This window comes from Oryzias melastigma, linkage group LG2 (genome assembly GCF_002922805.2).
Source record: "Oryzias melastigma strain HK-1 linkage group LG2, ASM292280v2, whole genome shotgun sequence".
Taxonomy (NCBI): Eukaryota; Metazoa; Chordata; class Actinopteri; order Beloniformes; family Adrianichthyidae; genus Oryzias; species Oryzias melastigma.
The window spans coordinates 4,498,547-4,516,181 of NC_050513.1; the positions used below are offsets into that span (position 1 = coordinate 4,498,547).

At 40.5% G+C, this 17,635-nt stretch overlaps 1 protein-coding gene across 2 annotated transcripts in view; it reads right to left on the bottom strand.

Annotated features, from left to right (window-relative positions):
• The window catches only part of LOC112160059 (interleukin-1 receptor accessory protein-like 1-B), a gene marked incomplete in the record, with an annotated part of 393,180 nt that extends 376,965 nt beyond the window's left edge, over window positions 1-16,215 (bottom strand). For both annotated transcript variants that reach the window (XM_024294396.2, XM_024294395.2), the window contains 1 exon segment: window positions 15,622-16,215.
• Window positions 16,216-17,635: the final 1,420 nt, after the last annotated feature.

A 17,635-nucleotide genomic window follows, 5' to 3' on the forward strand; every position in this document is an offset into this window, starting at 1 on the left:
GGGGTAAAAAACAAAAAAAAAATGCGAGCAACAAGGAAATAGCCACATATGTGAACTCACTATGCTAACGTCCTTCAAAACCCATTTTTTTTTCCCAAGTTACTTGAGAATTTATGAAGCGATGATGATAATCCCACAGAGAACTTTACATTGTTGTGGAATAAATTGAAAGTAATTAAAAAATATGTTAAATGCAAGATGGCCGCCTATCCCCGGAGGTCAAAGGTCAACAAAACTTTATCATAGATACAATGTTTGACACTGAGTTCAAAATTCATTTTCAAAAAGGCAGAATTACTTTTTGAGTATTTGCTACAATATACAGTAAGAAATAAGAATTGAAAAAAAAAAAACGAAACATATGGTCCTTGCAGTCCAGTACTCCCATGGGCCATAAAAATCAAAAGGAAACCATAAAAAAAAGAAGAGTTGTACTATTAAGAGTTATTGCTAATAACCAAAAATAGTGATTAAATAACAATACAATAAACTGTATCCATATATACTGTATATAATCATATATTACATTTGTAACACTAAAGAACAAAGTATTTATAAAATATGAGTTATTATAAGGAGTTTTTTTACAACTGAGAAGTACGAATACTCTATCTTTGAGGCTCCGCCTTTCACTACTTGTGGGTGCCGCCCATTTCATCCAAGAGCAAATCCCTTGACAGCGTGTCTGCATTTCGCCAAAGAAAGCAAACAACATCCAAACTTTTGCAAAGATGGATGTGCATAACGCACACCTCCAACTGAGCTAGCTGAACCGCAAAGCTAGTGCCAGAGCACTGCTAGCAGAGCGGCAAAGCTAGCGGCTGAGGGGCGAAGCTATCGGCAGAGCCCCGCTTGCTTTGTGGAGAAATTGGGTTAGCCTGGGGGGCGTTCCTGGAGGCGCAGACTCTCCCTGAAAGGGGCTGTTCTCACTTTGTGACATCAGCATGTGAGGACCCGCTCATCTTTGTGGTTGGGAGGGGCTGGTGCTCAGAGCACAGGGTTTTACAGGATTGCTCATAAAAGTGTGAATGAATCAAAATACCACTTTGGGGTTGTTTAGAGTTCATAATGAACATTATAATACTCTGAAAAGCTCATAAAGTTGTTTTTTTCATAGTATTTATAGCCCCTTTAATGCTTTTAAGAAATGTTCACTTAAACAGGGTTAATAAACAGTAATAGACGTATGTTAGCTATTAAATTTGACAAAAAAGGAAAAAAAAAATCTCATTGACCTGGTAGAGAAAAAAAACAAAGGTCAAGAAAATGTAAAAGAGTCATGCGTTTAATACAGTATTACACCAAAAAAGGGGGGAAATGCTCAGAATATAATGAAATAAACAGGAGGATAAAGAAGGGGATGTTGTTTGCTCAGAGACCACATGACTCAGTAGAGAAAAGTATCACACAGAACCAAGAAAAAAAAAAAAAGTGCTATTAAGAAATGTGAAAAGGGTGAAAAAAATGGTGGTCACATGATTCACTGTGTGATCTAGCAAATATTAATAAAAAAAAAATACATGGTAAAGAAAAAAATGTAAAACAAAAATAAAAGTTGCTCGATAACCGACGTGCCTTTAAAACTCTTGGCTCCTCTAAGGCAGGACGCTGTGACAGGAAAATAAAGTAATGTATTTTCTTTACAGGAACAGGTGTCCAAACTGCACCGTGCAAATATTTGTTTAAATTTAACATGATAAATAATCACAGTTGCGCTAGCACTCTCGCAAGGCAACGCGCGAAAACGCCATTTGTCTTTAGAGCACATTATAAAAAAATAAATAAAAATCAACTAAATAGCGAAGGCAAAGCAGACGTGCTGTTGCTAGCGCTGACAGCTCAACTGCGTCATGCAAATAAGCTCTCACACAATAACGGACGACCCACATCTCCACGCCAGGCAGCATAGATTCAATATCACAGGACAAGGAGCGCTGCGTCCCCGGGCCTTTCTTGTAAAGTGGGCCATAAATCACAAACCCTGTTGAGAGCCGGTCTCGGTGGGTCTGGTCCAGGATAGGGTAAACAGAGCTGTGATCCGGCCGGGAGAGAGGCAAACCAATACACCCCCTACCTTCCCAACAGCTCTGATGCAATGAATGTCTTGGCAGCGTAAAATTATTACCTCCATTAGCCGAACTGGGGAATGCATTATTGTGTGGAGTTATGTTCAGATATATAGATGATGCTCATGGATTTAACCCAACTTGTATTATAGAAAGGGCTGTTCTTACATGTCAGACCCCTCACACGGCATTTTATTAATAAGCTTTAGGAAATAAAGAATGCATTTGCTTACTACACATTATCCATATCAATTTTTAGAAACGCATGCTTATTCAAGAACGACACTGGAGCGGTTCCTTTTTGCCTCTGCCAGAATGATCTTCAAGCATTGCCAGTGGATTACCGTGTCATGCAAAAGAGTGAAATCAATCAGCACAACTGAGGACAGAAGGATTACCCTTTGAGAAACAAAATGATTCATGCGTGTACATGTGAATATTAAGGGCCAGGACTTGATAAGATTTCTTGGACACCGTGGCAGTTATAGGTTTTGCACATCGATCCAATTTTTTTTGGTTCCCTCAATGACCTTTGGTGCACGTTCTTCACTTAAACCTCCACAGATTTCCATTGCTCTTGTGTGTTTTTATTATTAAGAAACCCTTTAGAACATTTTGAATCATTGTAACACTAAAGCCTCGTTTCTACTGAGCGGCTTGTTTCTACGATGCATCCATGGTGTAGACCGCTAGAGTCTCATTGAGTCATTGTAGTGCGATGACTAGAAAAGCAACAACAATGGAGGTCGTCCAGCAGCAAAGAATGGACCACAGACTATTGTTTACAGGTATTATCAATATAGACCAAATGAGAACACAGGAAACAGAAAAAACCTGAATGCTTACAAACATTGGAAAGGTTAGCTTAAATGACCGCTACATTGATGCTTTCTAATGTCGTCATCATCTGTTGACTGTACGATAGCTGTACATAGCTGTACATACAGTGCAATAGCAATGTATATTTCCATACACCTACAATTAACTGTGCAATAACAGTCAATATACTATATATTGCTCATTATTCTTTTGTTTATTGTATATTAGCTCTTTATAATGTATATTTTATTTTATCCTTTCTCACTTATTCTGACTGTACCTGTGCCTTTGCATATTGCAATTCCCCCATTGTGGGACTAATAAAGGTTTCTTAATCTTAATCTTAATTATTGGGTGGCTACAGTGGTTGCATTCCACTTTAAAAGGACCTACAACCGATGGGGAGCCCCAAGAGATATGGTTCAGGATTGCTTAATCCTTGTGCAGAAGACCCTACTCCCAAGTCAATGTACGTAGGATAGCGGGAGGGTTACCGGGTGTCAAACATAATCGCACAGGGGGCCAAAATCCTAGGTTGCGGGCTAAACAGGACTAACATATATTGAACACACTGAAACGAAATTTTTAAAACTATAAAAACTGTACTTTTTAACGCGACTCAATACCCTAACCCTAGCCTGGTCCGTGTCTGGTACCAGGAACCAGAACTGATCCACATCCGGTACCAGGTTAAGGTTAGGAGGACAAACGTTCAGACCCTTCCCTCCATCAGAGGGCGGGGTAAATGTACACTCCATACAGCCTTACCAGGGGCAGGGCCCCAGGACCACCCCAACCCAGGAAGGCAATTGAAAAGAACTAAATAAATTAAATAACTTTCCATTTAAAGGGGGGCAATCCAATTCGGATTCCTGTTAGCTGTCCCCCGGAGGGGAGTTGGCGAGTTAGGATTAGAAGAACCTCCTCTGGAAGGGATGTTAATCCAGGGGGAAAAGGGCAGGCACTTATTGAGGCTCTGTGGGGAAAGTGTGTCCAGCTTGGTGATCCAGTCCTTCTCGGCCCTCCTCCTCTGGGCTTGGCTCCAGTGTGGATTGCACTCCAACACCAAAGCCCGGACCGACTCCCAACCATGAGCCAGGGCGTGCTGGACCAAAGTCTGGTGTTTTTTTTTGTTTACACAAAATATTGCTTTTTATGGCCCTGGAAGCGTTGGTGCGGTCCATGTCCCAGTCCCAGACCAACACTGGTCTGTGGCCTGGAGGTTGGGGAGCCTTGAATTAATTAGACGTCAAAAATCGATAAGTTGGGGACACCCAAAAACGTAAATTCCTTAACCATGACAAGTGGAGAATGAAAATGTGCTGCAATATGTTCCCAGCGCAAGAAAACATTGGGCCATTAATAACAAAAATGTAAAATAATCTGGAGGGCCGATTAAAAACACCCAGCAGGCTGGATCGGGCCCCAGGGCCTTGACTTTGACACGTGGTTTAATGGGTCCATTTTACAATGGAAACGCTCAAAATACTGGATTGTACCGGACCTCTCAGTGGAAACGAGGCTTAAGATCACATCCTCCATTTGGTGAGATAGTCAATCTAAACTTCGGTGCAGACCACTTGCCAAAACCTACTAAGCAACGTTTGTGGCGTCCATTTGCAGTGTATAGGTGATGTACAGACACAATATGAGGTTCTGCGAGGCATTTCGAGCAGAAGCATTTCAAGAATTTAACAATCTGAACTTTGGTGACCAATCAGGAGCTCAGACTCGTTACTGAACAGTTGATATAACAACAACTGCTAGAATCCAAAACCAACACTGAGGTAAAGACAATTGTGCTCCTCCAGAAATGTCTATTTTTTGTATTTGTGTCAATCTAATACTAAATTGACCCTCTTTTTATCATTTTTATTCTTGGACTAATGTGGGACACAGATTGTCAAAATGGGCCATAAAGAGATGGAAGTACCGCTAGAAGCAGCCATCATCCAGAGCAGGGATAGGAATCTCCAGGCCTCAAGGTCCACAATTTTGAATGTTTTCCAACAATCTGGCATGTTCTAATTGGCTGGACACACGTGAACCAGCTTATCAGTCATGAGTGGGACTTGGATATCTGGAAAACATACACTGTGGCCCTTGAGGCCTAGAATTACTGATTCCTGAACAAGATACTGTTCCTGAAGTAAGAGAGTCTCTGAACTTTTTTGGAATCAATTGACCTAAGCTATTCCGTCAACATGTCTTTCATGATGTAGTAACAAGGCTTTGGAAGACTTGACGGTAACTCCTCCTTTAGGGTCATTTGCGCCAGGAGTGTCAGATTTATGGACACACTAATGGACAAGTGTCTAGGAGCAACACTGACGAGTGACGGATATAAATTTAATGCACATTTGACTTGAATGCAGCATTAGAGCTTTTGCATTGTAGCAACAATCCAACAATAAGGTGACACTTTTAACTGAAAAATCGACCAATGGAGTATAGCTGGTACCCCATCCAGTACTTCACATGAGGACTCTGGTAGATTCCAAGAATTTTTAAACATTTGATTTGTCTGTTTCCATCCACATCATTAAAAAAAAACTATATACATAACTTTTGCTTGACATTAGTTTTAGTTCTCTGTCAAATTACCATGGTCTGTATAACAAAACAGCCTACAGTCTTCAGAGAGTTAATCAAGACTCGAGACGTGCAGATGATGATTTTTCATCACTGACAGGTGCAACATCATTATGTTGATTTAGCTGAGTCTAGCATGGCATCCAGCTGCAATGAAAATTAATCGACAAACTTTTTTTTTTTTTTTACATTGGTAGAACAATGCACAAGTTAGACGTGTTGAACAAAGCTTTTTTGTATTCAAACACTGTCAACGTCAAGCCGGATGTTATGTATATTCAAAATAAGCTGTAAATACTATGTTGCTCCAGGTCTCGTTTGAACTGGCTAATGACAAATGAAGAGCCGCTAATGAAGCGCTCCTTGATTTCACTCACTATTAATCCCTGGATGCAGCTGTTCTATTTAAACCCGGGCTTGGCTCAGAGAGCAGGATTTGGTGCAAACACTGCATTTCCCCTCTGTATACTAATGTTCACACTGATACGGCAAAAGCAAACCGGCCTCCTTATGGATGCCAATTAAGAACCATATTTTCCAAACTATTTCACATATTTTTCTAAAAAAATGACAGTGCGTCTTGTTATCTGGAACACCTTATATGTATTTGTTCTGTTGAAGTGATTCTGGGAGATACATAGTGCGCTGTCAAAATGTTTAGTTGGGTGTTTTGTGAAAATGCTAACGTGGCTAACATGTGGAGGGGTCTGACCTATTTTATTTTTTTCACGTGTTTCTAACAAGTAAGGTAGCTAGCGTAGTCACAGTAACGTGCGTCTTATCACTATCAGTCTGTTTCTTTATGTATTACAAACTACTTTGCGTGTCATTGTGAATATGCTAACACGGCTAGCTTTTTTTAGGCATTTCTAACAAGGTTGGGAGATATCTTATCACCGTAACATGTGTTTTTTAATGAGTTGCTAACAGTTTGAATGTTATTGTGTTAACGCTAACAAGGCTAATGTGTAGCGGTGTCTGACTTTTTCTTTTTTTACACGTTTCTAACAAGGTTTGGAGTTAGCATAGTTACAGTAGCATGTGGCATTGGTGTGTTTTTTTAAGTGTTGCAAACAGATTTGAGTGTTACTGTGATTATGCTAACAAGGCTAACGTGTAGCGGTGTTTGAATTTTTTGTTTTTGTAACAAGGCTGGGAGTTAGCGTAGTCCAAGTAGGCTAACGTGGTTTTTCACATTAGTGCTTTTTTAATGAGTTTCTAACAGTTTGAATGTTATTGTGCTAACGTTAGCGTAGTCCAAGTAGGCTAATGTGTGTTTTAGCGTTATGAGTGTGTTTTTTTATGTGTTGCAAACAAGTTTGAGTGTTGTAGTGAATATGCTAACACGGCTAACATTTAGCACTGTCTGTCATGTTTTTTTGCGTTTCCAACAAGGTTGGGCTTTAATTTAGTCACAGTAATGTGTGTTTTCGCGTTAGTGTTTTTTTATGTGCTGCAAACAAGTTTGAGGGTTATTGTCAGTAAGGTTACACGGCTAACGTGTAGCAGTGTCTGACTTTTATTTTTTACATGTTTCTAACAAGGTTGGGAGTTAGTCACAGTATTGTGTATCTTAGCTATCTCAGTTTGTCTTTTACGTGTTGCAAACAATTTTGAGTGTTACTGTGAATACGCTAAAGCAGCTGATGTGTAGTGGTGACTGACTTTTTTATGCGTTTCAAAGAAGGTTGGGAGTTAGCATAGTCACAGATGGCTAATGTGTTGCAGGTATTGCGAATTTGCTAACACAGCTAACAGTTCTAATCTGTAGCGTGTTACAAACTAGCCCACAATCCGAATTCCTCCCTTGTCCCTTCCCCTTCATTTATCCCTCCAAACGGAGGGTGATGAAAAAAATAGTGTCTAATATTTCGGACGTGACTTTTGTTCGATGACATCATCAATAATCACCGGTCTGCTAGCATCAGCGCGGAGCTTCCTGCGCTTCAATTTACATAGCAACAGCGGTTTTATAACACAATAATCGGAATAATTCCGATTGGGCCAAGTTCTTTATTTATGGTGAACACAGTTAATGAAGTCTGAGACATTATATGTCACATAATTCTGGCACAATTTTTAATTTCACCTCCATGATCCATTTTTAAACAGTTGGCACTTCTGCAAATTAAAAAGGACGTCGTCCATATGCCGCCACTAAACCCAAGTCTCTGATTGGTCAAAGTGGTTTGAGTTTACACAAAGCCTGATAAATGTCGTAAAAACATGTGTAGCTATGCATGAACACCCAAAACGATTTTTTATTGGGAATGGACACTCGAACGTGCCAAGAATGGAGTGAACGTAGCTATAAGTGCACCTTTTATTTATGACATAAGTTTGAAAAAATAGACCATTCAAAGTGCAGAAAATGTGATGGATGCCAAGAAAAAAAATGTCAAGTCTACGAGTCTGGCTGCACCATTTTCAGTTAGCTAATACCCTTCAAAATAATGTAGTTTAGGTTTCTTTTCCTGCCAACTTGGATTTTGCACAATGGGTTTCTTTTCAGACTTTCCATCTCCACACCAAGGTATGGAATGTCACAACAAAGCCTTCATGAATCAGTAAGCACAGATCCGATGGAGACAGGAGAGGAAATAGGAGGAAAAATTGCTCATTTTGCCTTTCCTGGCATGCAATTTCCATCCTGGTTCCACATCCCTCTAAAAGCTATCTAAAACACATCAACTTCATCTTTCTAGGCTGGATGAGTCTCAAAGGATCACCTCAAGACATGGCGCGATGACAGTAAGCCTGAATAGGAAGGATGGAAATAATAATTCTGTGCTCTTGCTTATAGCAACGAGCCTTGCGCTCTAATGCTGATTAAAAAGGAAAATGCATGGACTGTAAACACCAGCTGCCCCTAGCAAAGAGCACAGAGATAACTGATCTAGCCTCAGATGGCAGTTTTATCTCAGAGTTCAACAAGAGTATCTCAGCACCTTCCTCTTTTATATCAGCTGTGTTACAACGGCCCCGCACAGCGTCTCGGCTTCAGGGCATAATATACTTTGGGTCACCAAGTCTTTATTTTCTGCTGAAACAAAATGGGGAAAATAAATGCTTGTAAACTACATTTGACTTTATTCTCTGACCACCCTTAACACACACACATAAAAAAATAAAAAACACAAAAGAGATTGCCCATGATTTTTAAGAGCAGCGGAAAGAGAGATGGCTGGAAATGAAGCCGGTGCCGTCCTTATATTAGGGCATTAAGCACTGCTCTGCTGGAACTGAAATGCCATTACATGCAGAGAGTAAATAAAACTGGCACCGCCGCCACCGCCGCTGCAGCGGCAGACACTCAACTCACATCCAAACATGAAGGAGTTCGCATCAAGGCCCTGAAGAAACGAGAGGCCTTGAGAATGATTTGAAAGGAGGATTGTTCTTTATGATACCTCTCTGCTGGAAAGGATGCACCCACAGCTCAACAGCCTCAAAGTCAAGGGATGGGGAGGGAAGGGGGGTCATTTTGAAAGCCACTTATGCTGTTGATGCTGCCCACAAATTTCAGAATAAAAGGATTAAAGTGGTTCATCATCTGACGATCACTCGTGGTATTTCACAATGATAGCAACCAGAAAGATACCTGTTATAAAACAGGTGATGTCGGATGATACGTTGATACGTGTTAAGTAACGTAAAGTATGTCATAAAAAGTGCAAATCAAAGAACGTAAAGAAGTTTTACGTTGCAAAACCCCAAGATGGAGTTTCTTTGAAAAGAATCTCTTTTTAATTTGTCTTTATTTTCTCTTATAGAATTCTTTTGTGTACACACCGACGACTATTTAATGACATATTTGGCATAGCAATTGACCAAAATAGGCTACAAACAATAGAAGAGTACTGGTGCGATAGACAATTTTCTATCACCCATTTGATAAGTTTCGTCATATCGCCCAGCACTAGCTTCTGGTATACTACAACGTCTAATTCCTGGGGCACTGGCAGAAATCAATTGGATACTGATGGTTTCAGATGCATTTCCATATGCGATATTTGATGAGAAAGCCAACAATTTTAAAGATAACTTACAGAAAGGTTCTTGTTTGGTCCAATACGACAAAAAACACCAGACATTAAGGTAAAACTTTAAAATTCTTACCAAATAAATAGTTTATGCCTTAGTCAAACTGTCCTTATAGGTGGATATGGACTGTCTGTACGTGAAAAACGACCTGTAAGTGTCTTGCAATGCCCGGGTAGTAAGTGACCAGTACTCGCTCAATACTAACGACTAGAGAATGACAAGGTCATTGTAGGACAGAATTACTCAAATGTCTTGCGATACTCGGATAGTAGGTGAGGATAATAGTGACAAGACAGCGGTGTAAGGACATCGTTTGGCAACATAACATAAGTGTCTTGTGATGCCCGAATGGTAAGTGACCAGTACTCGTACCATAGCAACAACTAGAGAGCGGCATAAGGATATCCTACGACAGCATTAGACAAGTGTCTAACAATGCCTGAGTTGTAAGTGACCAGTACTAGTACCACAAAAACTACTAGAGAGCGACGTAAGGACATCCTACGACAGCATTAGACAAGTGTCTAACAATGCCTGAGTGGTAAGTGACCAGTACTCGTACCACAAAAACTACTAGAGAGCGACCTAAGGATATCGTACCGCAGCATTAGACAAGTGTCTAACAATGCCCGGGTAGTAAGAGACCAGTACTCGTACCACACCAACAACTAGAGAGTGGCGTAAGGACATCCTACGATAGCATTAGACAAGTGTCTAACAATGCCTGAGTGGTAAGTGACCAGTACTAGTACCACAAAAACTACTAGAGAGCAACGTAAGGACATTCTACGATAGCATTAGACAAGTGTCTAACAATGCCCGGGTAGTAAGAGACCAGTACTCGTACCACACCAACAACTAGAGAGTGGCGTAAGGACATCCTACGACAGCATTACACCAGTGTCTTCCAATGCAGTAAGTGACCAGTACTAGCACCGTATTCATAACTAGGGAGTGGCGTAAGGACATTGTACAATGGCTTTGCAAATGTTTGTAACATACATTATTTTTTATAAATACTTATTAATATGACAATGGGACCTTCCATTTTCATGACGTCCCTTGAGGTGGCCAGACGAGCCACACCTGCACTTCCCTCGAGAGGTAACCGCTCCTGTGTACGACCCTTCATGGGTGGGGACAACCCAAAAATACCCAACACCTGTATGGGTTCATGCAACGAAGGCTTTAATTAAGTCACATAACAGGTATCAACCCGTTGTCACTCCCAACTTTTCATTTATGGACGTAAGGTTTGGGCCCCTTTGCGTCAATTTTTTTAACCTTTTGGATGTCCCCAACTCATCGTTTTTTGATGTGCTGACTATTAAGTCACGAGTCCCCAACTTCTAGGTCGCTGACCAGTATCGGTTCAAAAGCCGCTTGGTACCGGGCCACAGACAGGGAAAAAAATGCATACGCTAATCAAGAGTACCCAACCTCTAGGACGCAGACCGGACCAGTACCCTAAACCTAATCCGGTACCATATCTGGTACAGTGTCTCGAAGTTTGGGGACCCATTATTTAATGGGAACGGTGAGCACACCAAAAAAACGAGTTGGGGACAAAAAGTGACGCGGAGGGGGCCCAAACCACACGTCCTCATATGACGAGTTGGGGGTGAGAATGTGTAGCACGTACATTTGTTGTGCTAACCAGGTTATAGTGGTTTCCATGAAAACTTTAGGCCTTTTAATCAAGCAACATTTACAAATTTAGCATTTCCTAACAGAAATACACTTCTGAAACAATCTTATTGTGATTTTTTATATATATATATATCAAAATGCGGTCTAAATCGTGAATAGGTAGAGCCATACACTCGAAAAGTGACTAAGGACACAAAAACTGCTAGACATTCACTAATGCATCAACGTTCATACTCTAGCATACAGTCATGTCTGCAGGAAGGAGGTTGAGTAATTGAGATTATAGGGCAAGTTTCCTCTAAAGAGTAGTCAGACTCAGCTGAGGGATCTACTCTATTGTCAATTGTGGTGTTCTAAAGTCCTCCTTCACAATAAGACATCAAACTATCAAGACCCCTTCCAGAGTCATAGAAGTCCCAAGAGGACCAGGCCTTCAAGAAACACCTCGGACCTGGCTATAGAAAAGCGAACTGAGCATTTCATTAGGGGGTTCAGTGAGGAAGGTGTTGAGATTCCTCTTGAGACTGTTCACTCCTAGAAAAGTCTTCCCAGGTGAGACATATAAAACGATGAAACTATCACTACCAGAATAATGGATTCCATTTGGATTCAAAGGTTTATGATTCAATTTACTTTGGATTAAATATCCATTTACAGTCAAAACTAGTGCAATTTAGCCAAAAATATATTCTACTTAACTAAAAGTAAAGACAGAAGAAAAAGGTGGAAACTATTAAAATAAAGAGTTAAAATGACAGAATTACTTTAAAGTAAAAACAATTTGTTGATTTATTACGATATTTCTGAGTAAAGATTGAAAAAGTGTTTATTTTTAAAATCCAGTCCAAAGTACTTCTAAATATTAAATATATACAAATTTTCTTTAGATTAAAATAGTTGCTCAAAATAAGTGATTCATGAAGCTAAAATGATGAGAACTGTAGACATCAGATTATAATCCAGATTTAGTTTAAAATCGGTTTGATATAAGTATTAATGCATTCAGCTCATTCCAAAAACAAACGTTTATGCTTTAAAAAGCTGCAACTAGCAACTGCTGTGTTTCTGTGGCGTTCATCCGTGTGTGCTCATCTGTATTCCTGTCACTGGAGCAGAAGCCGAAGCAGCGAAGCACAGACCTCCTCACTGCAACTGTGTCCTCCTATAGGAGGTTCCAACGTAGAAGAGAGATCTCTCAATTCACCCTGGCTTTGCTATGACACCTCTGTGCTGGAGAAGTCTGTAAGACCTCACCTGTAAGGACGGATTAGTGATCTACTCCAGGTCTCTTCTGGATTACCAGGTATGATCTAGAATGTGAAGGTCAGTCATTCAGTGTTGGAAACTCGTTTTAGTCTCTAGATTCTACCAGAAATTAAGGTGGAATTCAACAAGTCGACCAAGATTTCATCAACAGACCAGCAAAGATCGGGTCTATCTCACTCTCCATTCAGGAAAAAAAAATCCCAGATACCTTAACTCCCCCCTGACCCAAGTGTCTAACGCAAGTTAGGATAGTAGAACCCGGGTAAAAACTGCTTCAAAGAGAGTCGGAGGTCTTTGTGCATTCAAGCCAACAACACCACATCGTCTGCAAAAAGTAAGACCTTAAGCCTAATAGACAGACTGAAACTCCTACAGAATATAAGAAACAGAAGTAAAAGTCCACCCTACACTAGAAAGAAGATAGCAGTGATGCAAACTGGGATTTTGCTCAATTTGTACGCAACTAAATAACAATTAGACGATCAAAAACCGTGCTTTATTCAGGTGGTCCCCAACCCCTTTGAGGGCAAAGGCTGGTAAACGTTAGGAAACATTTTTATAGACCGGGCTGTATGAGACTGAATTTTTTCGCTTCCAGCTTCACTTTAAGTCCTAAACCAACTATTTTATTTCTATTGTAGAAGTGTTCCAGGTTGTCTTTTAATTATGACCAAGCAATTTTAAGTAAAAATCGAAAAGTCTTGTCATTTTTTAAAACATACTTTATGCAGAACAACAGGAGATCATTAGAAATTCGGCTCCGAGTTGTAAAGTTAGCCTAATTATTTTCCCATCAACCCTTTGTTTAAACTCTCCCGCTAGCTTATAGCATCTCACAAGCCCAAGCTAGCAATAGCTTAAATAAATAAATAAATAAATAAAAATAAAAACTACAAGCAATATCAGAGCTATGCAGCTATGGAGTTTAGAACCAGATGATGGCTCAGACGTGGAAAATGAAGACAATCGTGAATCTATTTGTTTAGAATTGTAGAGGAGCAGGGAGACTTTGGCCCGCTTATACGAACCACAATTTTTCATCCACTCCCAATTCAACACGATTTAAATAAAGAAATATTCAAAAATGCAGTTTTAGTCTTCATTTTTCTTTAAATGTCCTCCGTTAAGAGAAAAATGCTACAAGACTCAAAACAGGATTTTCATTGGAGTGGATCTTAAGTTTAAGGTTTATCTTCATTCTCTGTAAAATATCTACAGTTTCTTTAAACTTTTTTTTCGTACAATTTTATTTTTGTAAAAAATATTAAAATGTGATCTAGAGTTTCCCATAACTGTCAAAGTGAAAGCTAAAAAAAAAAAAAATACCCAGTTTCATCTGACTTTTAAAGTGCGACGGTTTAATATATATATATAAAATACGTCACTAAACCTGGTATTTTCTAAATAACTTTATTGGCAGCAACCTCGTAACATTAGACACCCGTCTGGGTCTCCCTGTACCTGTCCCCAGCCCGGTTAAAATCCAGGGTTGTATCAGGACGGACATATAAATGGCTACCAAACCCCCTGGCGAATCAGCGAACTGCGATTGGCTCAGGTGTCCCCAGCAGTCCAAGAATCTACAGTTTTATCCTCTAAAACTCATAATCTGATTTTGTCAAACCTCAAACATCACCAGATTTGAGTTCCCAAACAAGACGGGCCCCACGCTCAGGAAAACCTTTCCTCTCAGAGCATCGGCGTGCTCAGATCCATCGTTTTATCTCTGATCTGGCCTGCTTGTCAATTCCCGACATGATGGCTGCACGCAAAATAAATAGCTCTGAACCGGATCGATGTCAAATGATTGGGACGGAAAATGGAATGCGACACGGAGAAGAAGGAATTGGATTTTCAGAAGATTTAACCGGGAGCACGTCTGTTATGTATGTAATCCACGACTTTTAATACTCGGGTTTCACAACAGTCAATAACTCGGCACAGCGGTGGAAGGTGCTTAAGCTTCAGTACATCTGAGGTATCCGCCCCCCCCTCGGAGTCTTATTAATGTCCTGTAATAGGCGTGATTGAGGTAGCCTCCTCTCCCGGCCGTCTCCCTCACAAATCCTCATCAATTGCTCCAATCACTCCTCTCGTGGAGCCAATATCCCCACCGCCAGACGACCCTTATTTCCCAGCGCATTAATGAACTCTTTCATTTGAAAGCTTTTGACTGTCCGCCCCTTGATTGCAAAGCCAAGGCCAACGGGCCCGGGTGACAGCTCCTTGAAAATTAAAAGCATCAATCAAGACGGGGAAGGGTCAAAACCAAACGTATGGTCTTTTTTTTTTTTCATTCCCTCCTGTAGGCGGGAATCCAAAAAAAAAACCAACACGGAAGTTATTAATAAGAGCTGAACGCCACCTGGTTAACAAAAATATTCATTCATCAGGAAGGAGTATAATCACTAAAAAAGGGGGGGCCCAGATGACATAATCACTGTCTAAATCAATTTCTGTATGAGAGCACTCGACTCAGCTCAATATGTATCTGCAGGCCGCCTGTTAAGTGGCTGCTGCCACTTATCCATTAATTCATGTGGTGCTGGATGCTTCCAACGCCAAGTTTGACCCCAAACCTGGGAAAAAAAAAGCAGGTCAACAGTTTCAAACTGAAAATGACCTTGTGTGCCACGTGGTTCAAAGGAGGTTTATTATATATTCATAAAAAGGGAAAACCAGTGAGTGTGGAGGGCTCCAGAATGCCAAACTGGCGCACCACCTTGAGATTGGGACTCCAACATTCCATATGGACAATCACAAGCCGTCATCCATCCAAACAGGGAGGAATACTAGCAAGTAATAGGAGGCTTTGGCTCTGAAGTAACAAAAGCTCTTCTTTTCTCCTCCTCCTCTCCCTCGTGCACTTCCACGCGCGCACTGCTGACGCACAGGAGCGCTCTGCTCCAAACGGCTCCAAACGATGCGTAATGTGGACTCCAAAAAACAAAAAGGGGGGCAGAATCGTATTCCCGGACGCGCATCAGAACAGCCGCAGATTCGTGCGTAAGCGGATGGATGCGCAATTATAGGTGTCGCATCTCCTAAAACGTGAGTCACTTTATTTCCAGCTGGAGGATGGTGAGGCTCTCAAACTCGATTGAAAACCTTCAGAGATGGAAGGAGAGGAAATAAAATCCAACTTTGGCACCGCGGCGAGCGAGAATCGATGCGCGGAACTCACCGACAAGCAGTTTCCAGACGACAGGATCCCCTCTGCTCAGCTGTGATGGCCCCACACCATCACGGTGTATGAGAATGCGCGCGGCTCCACAAACTGTTCGGAAAGGGGGGGTGGGAATTCCAGCTGTGAAATAGTCCACTTCTTTCTCCAAGGAAGAAGGAGGAGGAGGGAAAAAAACGCGTCAAATCACATAGTGCCAGTCCGCGCCAACGAGAGACACCTGCAGCCGGTCACTTTCAAACAGCAGCAGACAAGGAGCAAATCATGACAGTGATTAGAGGAGGAGGGGAGGGGGGGTGGGGTGGGGGGTGCTCGACGGTGGGGGAAAAAATTGAGCGGATATTTAGCCAAATAGTCAGATTATCCGGTTCAGGAAGAGGGGCGGCCGTTGCAGCTTTCCTAACCCGACGAGCGCAAAATTCCAAACTGAAGCGCAGCCGAAAGACGCGGCGCAGACCGTCTCTCTCCCTCCCTCTCTCCCTGCCCGCGTGCGTCGGAGTGCAGCCGTCAGGAGCGCGCTCGGAGAGCCCGGCCGGCACCGGAATTTGAAGGGTGGCGCTTCAAAATAAAAGCGCGGACGCTGCGCTCTGACGCGCCGGCGTCTCCAAGCGGCGCACGAAAACGCAATTTTTTAGAAAAAAAATTTCATCTCTAGCTAATCCCAATTTCCTCACTTATTCTTCTACCTCTATTCATTACTGCATTTACATAAAAACTCTTATTTTGAAGAGCACACCTGAAAGTGGAGCTTAATTGAATCTGTTTTAACTAATCGCTTCTGCAGGTTCGCTTTCCTCTAGAGTCTTTTTGATCACCAACAGAACACAAACTCTCCTAAAAATTAGTCTATATTTGCACGTTTAAACCAGATCTATTGATATTTACTGTTATTATTATGATCATTAATTCTCTGAGCTGGAGAGGAGCGCGCGCGCAGGCGCTGCAGCAGCTCAACTTTTAGAGAAAGAAGCACTGCCGCCCCATGGAGGCAACAGAGAAGGATCCAGAGTCACGCAAAGGAACATGAACGATTTATTAACAATAAACTAACAAATATGTATCTTTAAAAGCGGAAAAGGGAACATTTGATTAAAACCTACTGATGTTTATTTTTTTGCAATATTATTTTAATTAAAATAATAAAAAAACAATCAATTTATAATGACATGACTTTTAAAAGAGAAAAAAAATCAGAATAAATAATCCGTATTCTTATAGAAGTCCTTCTGACTATATTGATTCACAATCTAAACTATAAAAAGTGAAATATTAGATCCATTAACAATTACATTTAAAATATTTAGTTTTTATCAAATCAAAAATTTACTCATATTTTTAAATGTAACAAATTACAGAGCTTTTTGTTAATTGATTAAATCTTTCACTCTTTAAGGTGCAACTAAACTCACTTTTGGAAAAAATATGTTGATATAATAGATCAACATTGTTTGTTTTCTATTTTCTAATCAATGCGTTAAATTATTTCTGTATTGAGTTTGAAAAATGTATTTTCTCCTGTATTTTCCACAATCTATGATTGACATAAACCAAGTTTGTGCGGATTGGAGATATTAGACTGGAAAAAATAACTTTTGGAGTCCCGCAAGGATCATTATTGGGGCCAAAATGATTCAATTTATAAGCTGTCAGACATATTTCCGTTATTACTTTTTGCGGACGACACCAATGTTTTTTGTACAGGGGACAACCAAATTTAGACAACTGAGAAGATGGTTTAATAGAAAGTGACAATCAATACGTTTAGATAAAACAAAATGTAGAGTTTTTTTGGTAAAAGAATAATCAAGATAACGTTGAAACTGGTGATTAAGGAAGATGGAAAGTCCAGGTTGAAAATGTTGCTCAAAAATATTGATAAGTTTGGTGAAAATAAACAATGTTATCATTTACAATACTATGAAAATATTACATTACCTACCTCCACCAAAAAGGGCCGTGCATTGGCAAAAGTCTAGCGATACGATACAAATCGCGATACACATCTCACTATACA